At 35.9% G+C, this 7,439-nt stretch overlaps 1 non-coding gene across 1 annotated transcript; it reads right to left on the bottom strand.

Annotated features, from left to right (window-relative positions):
• Nucleotides 1-6,365: 6,365 nt before the first annotated feature.
• On the bottom strand, nucleotides 6,366-6,472 carry LOC121225803 (small nucleolar RNA R71). The gene has a single exon (XR_005923711.1). It is a non-coding gene; the product is annotated as a small nucleolar RNA R71 (small nucleolar RNA).
• Nucleotides 6,473-7,439: the final 967 nt, after the last annotated feature.

Below are 7,439 nucleotides of genomic sequence, written 5' to 3' on the forward strand. Positions count from 1 at the left end.
TGCCGAAATTAGCGACTAGGTTTAGATCTAGTCGTTCCACTTGTCCAAGCCTTCGATCAACAGCCTCTATATCACACTATTACCAAAATAAAACAATTATAACAACCCTTAGAGCTACAAGCCCAAATCGACAGCCTCCCTAACCTTTAGGGGGTTTCGACTTTTTCTAAAACCTGAAATAAAGATTAGGTTCGAAAACTTACCACCAGTTCCTTAGGTCAATGATTCCAATCAACTCCTACTCGATTCTAATGCAGATCTAACACATCAAATGATAACAAAAGTTGAGCCCTTAGAGATCTTAGAATTCGGCTATGTCCCTAAGGCTATGCGTTTTCGGCTTTTTGCAACAGTGAAGAAAAGGAGAGGGTTTTGTAGTGGCTTTTTCGACAGAGGTTTGGGGTTTAGGAAAAGAAAGAATTGATCAAAAAGGATGAAGAAAGATCAGTAGGTTTTGCTAGGAGAATTCGGCACATACAATATGAAACTTCGGGATTTCGACTTTTGTGATATTCGGCTATAAAGCTTAAAAATAATAGTAAGGAAATGGTGTAGGGAAGAGTGGTAGAAGGATTCGGCTATGGAGAAAATAAGAGAAGAAGGTAGATGGAGAGAAAAAGAAAAGAAACGAGGAGTAGGAAAGATGGTCAGAAAAACGACACACTTACCCCTAAATGCCGAATTTATACTTGGCATTTAACCTAGCCGAAATTTGCCCCTTAAGCAAACCCTTGGCCGGCCAACTCTTGCTCCCCAAGAGTCCACCATTCGGCCAATACTGCTCTCCCTAATCAGCTCCTAAATGTGTTTACGATTTTAGGGTTTAGGGTTTTTGGGTTATGAAGCTTACCTTGCTTATGTGTTGAATACAAAGATGTCTGAATTGAAAATTGAATCAGTGATGATAGTTTGTGAATATCCAAATGTGTTCCCAGAATAGTCGCCAGGATTACCACCGGTCAGAGAAGTGGAGTTTGCTATTGATTTAGTACCTGAGACTTCACCGATATCGATCACTCCTATAACAACCCATTTTTAGTCAATTGAAATAGTGGTTTCAGAACCACAAATCTGTAGACAAAATAAATATTTTATTATTTTATTAAAGTTTACAGCATGATAGAATTATTGTGTGAAAGTTTCGTAAAGAAATTTTACTATTTGAATGGTTAATTCGAGAAAAAAATACTAAATTGCGTAAAGTATAAAAGTGCAGTTCGATTAGCTTAAAGCATCTAATAGTTATAAAACATTAAATTTAAGGTCTTTAAGTGGTAATTAGACCATTTTAATTATGAGTGGACAAAGATGGACAAACATTAAGTGATTTTTAAGTTATATTAATAAGGTTAATTTGGTAATATGTTTAATAAGGTTAAATTAAATAAAACAAAGCCATTTTATTCATCTTGCTTCATCTCTGTTGCCAAAAATTTGAAAGAAAATAAAGCCATTCTTTAGGTTTTCTGTTCGGTCACTTTGAAAGCTAGATTAAGGTATGGTTTTAGCTCAATTTTTAATGATTTTTACGTTTTTGATATCGTTGCTTCGTATTCTTGCTAGCCCGTACCTTAAATTTCAAAATTGTTAAAGATTTATCATGTTTCCATTGTTGAATGCTTTAGTAATTTGATGAATTATGATAGATTTGGAAGGTTCAATGTTAGATTAATAGTTTTTGTAAAGTGATTTTTGACAAAAATGTCAAAAAGGGATCAATTTGTGAAAATGTGAAATGTGGTGGTTAAAAGTGTGAATAAATTGAAAATATGGGCTGCTAGTAACATGTATTAAATTCAGCTAAGCATGGGTTTGTACTAAGTTGCATGAATTTGCAATTTTATTTGATAAGGACTAAATTGTAAAAATGTAAAAGTTTAGGAGAAAATGTGTAAAGTAGCACTAATGTGTGTTTTGGATGAAATTGAATAAATAGTTGATTAAATAAGCTGATTTTGATAATATATAGATTAAGATAAGTCGAGATTGGGATTAGGTCAGGGAAAAGGAAAAGTGGACGAATAGTTGATAATTTCCATCCGAGCAACTCGAGGTAAGTTCGTATGATTAGAGTGAAATTTTTAAATACTTGTAATTATTTGAAATGAATGTATATAATTGAGTAATTGATCTACGTGAAATGCAAATGCGTTATTGATATAGTCTGATGGTTACCGAGCCCCGTTTGAGCTGTAGGAATTTGTAGGATACGAGTGACATGTCACTAGGGTTACCATTTTGGTCGAGATCTTGCATGTGTTGCAGACTCACCATAGCTCATATGAGCTTACCAATATATCAGCTCTTAAGAGGTTACTGTTTTTAGCTCATCAAAGCTTATCGTTTAAGCTCAATAGAGCTTACTGTCCATCAGCTCAGGAGGAGCTTACTGACCATAGCTCGAAAGAGTGGAAAAGATAATGAATCTCTGAATTACTGATTTATATATAATGTATATCACTCGAGTATCCCTCCATATTCTAATAGGTTCAACGGGCAGAAATTCTGTTATTTGCTTATGTGAAAAAGCTATGTGTTATACGATAAATTACTGTTATATGGATGAAGTACTATTTAAATGAATGAGTTACTATTATCGAATGAATTATTGTTTATATAATTGAGTATGAAATGTTATGGATTGGCTCCCTATTGAGTTATAAAATGTTACAATTTATGCTTGTGCAGGTATGTAAAAAAAATAGGGTGGCAAAATGGCTTTGCAAATATCCTATTTTTGTCTACACAGGTAGAGCCACGGGCATGTGTCTTGGCCGTGTGTGACACACGGTCATATTACACGGTCTTGTGTCCCCTGGTGTTGAAATTAAAATCAAGTCAGTATGCTCCACACGGCCTCACACACCGGCGTGTGACTTGGCCGTGTGGCATAAGTCAGTATACCCTATAGGTTTGACACGGCCTATGGCACGGCCTATGACATGGGCGTGTCAGGTGATTGTGTGAGACACACGGCCTGGCCACACGTGTGTGTGTCCCATGTTTTGTGAAAAATTTTCAAAGTTTAGTGAAAGTTCTTGAGTTACTGATTTAGTCCCGAATCACTCTTAAAGCATGTTTTAGGCCTCATACGCTATTATAAGGGACAAATTGATTGATATTGAATGATGAATATTTGAATTGAGAAAATGTTTGCTAAATGGATGTTTAATTGTTTTGAAAGTTCGGTAATACTTCGTAACCCTATTCTAGCATTGCATATGGGTGAGGGGTGTTACAACTCCGTATAGATGGCTTCGACTGAATTGAAAGAATTGAAAGCTTAGTTGCAAGAGTTGACAGATAAGGGTTTTACGAGACCGAGTTTTTTGTAAAGAAGAAAGACCGATCTATGAGACTTTTTATCGATTACCGAAAACTCAACACGGTGACTATAAAGAATAAGTATCCTTTGTCGAGGATTGATAACCTGTTTGATTAGTTGAAAGGAGCAATAGTATTCTCGAAGATTGATTTGAGATCTGGCTACTATCAGCTGAGAGTTAAAGAGCTGGATGTGCCAAAAACTGCTTTTAAGACAAGGTATGGGCACTATGAATTTCTTGTTATGCCTTTCAAACTAACTAATGCACCTACCATTTTTATGTGCTTGATGAATAGAATTTTTCGATCGAATTTAGATAAGTTTGTGGTTGTGTTCATAGATGACATCTTGATTTATTCTCGAGATGAGTCCGAGCATGCCGAGCACTTGAGAACTTTATTGTAGACGTTGAGAGATAAGAAATTGTTTGCTAAATTAAGTAAAAGTGAGTTTTGGCTTTGAGAAATTAGATTTTTAGGACATATTGTTTTAGGTGATGGTATTCGGGTTGATCCAAGTAAGATTTCAAAAGTTATTGAATGGAAATCACCAAGGAATGTATCTGAAGTTAAAAGCTTTTTGGGTTTAGCCGGTTATTACCGACGATTTGTCAAAGGATTTTCGATGATTGCTACTCCTATGACCAAGTTGATGCAAAAAGATGTTAAATTTGAATGGTCCGAAAAATGTAAGCAAAGTTTTGAGAAATTGAAAGCATTATTGATTGAGGCACCGGTTTTAGTACAACCTGAATGGGGAAAAGAATTTGTAATTTATAGTGACGCATCATTGAATGGTTTGGGTTGTGTGTTGATGCAAGAGGACAGAGTGGTAGCTTTTGCCTTGAGACAGTTGAAATCGACGAGAAGAATTATTCGACGTACGTTTTGGAATTGGCTGCTATCATTTTTGCTTTAAAATTTGGCGTCGTCATTTATACGGTTAGAAATGTCATATCTTTACTGATCATAAGAGTTTAAAGTATTTGATGACTCAGAAAGATCTGAACTTGCAACAATGAAGATGGCTCGAGTTACTAAAGAATTATGAACTAGTGATTGATTATCATCCGGGAAAGGCGAATGTAGTCGCAGATGGTTTGAGCAGAAAGTCCTTGTTTACTTTGAGAGCTATGAATACAAGATTGACCCTGTCTAATGATGGTTCAATTTTGGCCGAGTTGAGAGCTAGACCGGTATTTATTCAGCAAATTTGTGAAGCTTAGAAAAATGATAGTGAATTGTAAGCTAAAAGAGCTCAGTGTGAATCAGGTAGTGATACAGACTTTTGGATTAGTTTAGATGATTGTTTGATGTTCCAGGATAGAGTATGAGAATCAAAAAATGATGAACGTATTCAGAAAAGTTTACACGAGGCACACAGTGGTTGTTTATCAGTTTATCCAGGTCGTACAAAAATGTATAAGATTTGAAAAAATTGTATTGGTGGTCAGGTATGAAAAGAGATATTTCTGATTTCGTATCGAGAGGTTTGATATGTCAACAAGTAAAAGCAAAACACCAAGTGCCTTCGGGTTTACTTTAGCTAGTGATGGTACCCGAGTGGAAATGGGATAGAATCACAATGGACTTCGTGATGGGTAAGGGGTGTTACACGTCCACTTAAGTTATTAAACTTGTGTTTGTGTTGTTACAGGCCTTGGTAAGTTGTTTGATTAAGTAAAATCATGATTAAGTTATTCTTGCAATATAATTGTAAGGTAACTAATGAATTAATTATTAAACTGTGTTGAAATAGTAATTAATTGACACAATACTTAATCAGTGCATGTTTAATCTTCTAAGGTAGCTAAGGGTTAAATTAGCGACAGTATTAGATGATACATTAGCCTTGCATAACTTGCAAGATTATTGTGATTAAACTGTTTCAAGGGAGGAATACATTGTTACCTCACTTAATCTTTTATGTGCTTATAAAGATTGATTAATTGTTTGAATTGACATTGGAAAATGTTCAAGAGATTAGTTAATTTAATAGGTACGCATGAGCAGTAGTTAGCAAATTACCAAGTTGCTGTGAATTTATTCGTAACAACATGAACTTGAGTTTAGTAATTATAAGTTAAGGAATGTAATTAATCTAACACAATTACGTCATCTTGATTAAAATTATCTTTTGAAATCGTGAAGTGGAAATCTTATTTTTATTTTATTTATTTTACTTATTTAAATTTTAGTTTTTAATCACTTCCTCAAAATTAAAATATTTTTTATTCACCAAAGTATTTTTAATTGCATTCATAAACAATTCATTTCACAGTCCCTGTGGGTACAATAACTCAACATTTACTTGTCACTTTATTACTAGTTTTGATTGTGTACACTTGCACATTTCCATCGTTCCAAGTTTTTGGTGCCATTGCCGGGGATTGTTTTAAAAGTAATTATTTGTGAATTTGTGAAATTTTCATTTTACTTTATTTTTCTGTTCAATTTAAACTTAATTAATTTTTTCTGTGTTTGTTTCAGATGTTTATAAGTATTGATCGAATTATCGATTTACTCCACGTAGACCTTGAGATTGAAAGAACTTTTCGACAATGAAGGAGACAAGCAAGTCAAAGAAGGACTGAAGAGATGAACTACGAAATCCAAATCAAGGAAACAGAGCAAACCTTGCCCAAAATCCTATCCTTATTGCTGATGATAGGGATAAAGCTCTAAGACAGTATCCCATGCCAGTATTTCATATTCTGAATCTGAGTATTATGAGGCCTAAAATTGAGGCACAACAATTTGGGCTGAAGCCAGTCATGTTCTAGATGCTTTAGATAGTGGGTCAATTTACTGGAATGCCTGCCAAAGATCCTCACCTTCACTTAAGACTGTTTATGAAGGTGAGCGATTCTTTGAAGTTACTCGGAGTACCCGAAGATGCACTACAATTAAAGTTGTTCCCATATTCACTGAGGGACGGAGCTCAAGCTTGGTTGAACTTATTGCCACCAAATTCCATTTCTACATGGCAAGAGTTAGTAGGAAGATTTCTCGTTAAGTATTTCCCACCAAGGATGGAGGCTAAGTTGAGGAACGAGATCATTACTTTCCAACAAATGGATGATGAGCCCTTGCGTGAGGTATCGGAAAGGTATAAAGAATTATTACAAAAGTGCCCTCATCATGAAATCCCTTATTGCATCCAACTTGAGAAGTTTTATAATGGTTTCAATGCTCACACGAGGATGGTAGTGGAAGCTTCTGCTAATCGTGCTCTCCTTTCTAAGTCTTATAACGAAGCTTATGAAATCATTGAGAGAATTGCTAGTGACAATTATTAAAGGCCAACCAATCTATCAGCATCAGGGAGACGAGTTGTTGGAGTACATGAAGTGGATGCTCTCACTTCGCTTGCATCTCAGGTATCTTCGATTTCCTCAATGCTTAAAAAATTTACCACTAATGGGTTTAATAGTTTTGTAGCTCAACCACCTAATCACTTTGAAAATATAGCCTGTGTTTATTATGGGGAAGGACATTAGAGCTCAACACTGTCGAAATTGAAGAAGAGCCAGTGTAACACCCCTTACCCGTATCTGATGCCGGGACAGGGTTTGAGGCGTTATCTGACTTAAATGTAAACAAACATACGGATCCGAAACATAAAATTTCATCCAACTTTAAAACTTTTCAACCACATGTAAATTGTCCCTTATGAGGGCCTATGAGGCCCAAAACATACTTTGGGAGTGGTTCAGAACTAAACTGAGGACTTTCAATATTTCGAGATAACTTAGAAAATTTTTCATGTTTTTAGGAGTCACACGCCCGTGTGGCTTGAGACATGCCCGTGTCCTCAGCCCATGTAACTCTCTGACTATGATGTCATCAAGCCAATAAGGTCACACGACCAAGTCACACGCCCGTGTGCTTAGGCCATGTGGCGAATTAAATTCCAAAATTAAGTGCAGACTTCACATGGCCTGGGAACACGCCCATGTCCTAAGGCCGTGTCCTTCACACGACTGAAACACACGACCATGTCTCTACCTATTTGTTTACTACTGGGCATTCTGTTTTACATATCTAGGGTGTAGGGGACACACGTCCGAACAACACGCCCATGGGGCAGACCGTGTATCACACACGGCCTAGAC

Source organism: Gossypium hirsutum, chromosome A03 (assembly GCF_007990345.1).
Source record: "Gossypium hirsutum isolate 1008001.06 chromosome A03, Gossypium_hirsutum_v2.1, whole genome shotgun sequence".
Classification (NCBI taxonomy): Eukaryota; Viridiplantae; Streptophyta; class Magnoliopsida; order Malvales; family Malvaceae; genus Gossypium; species Gossypium hirsutum.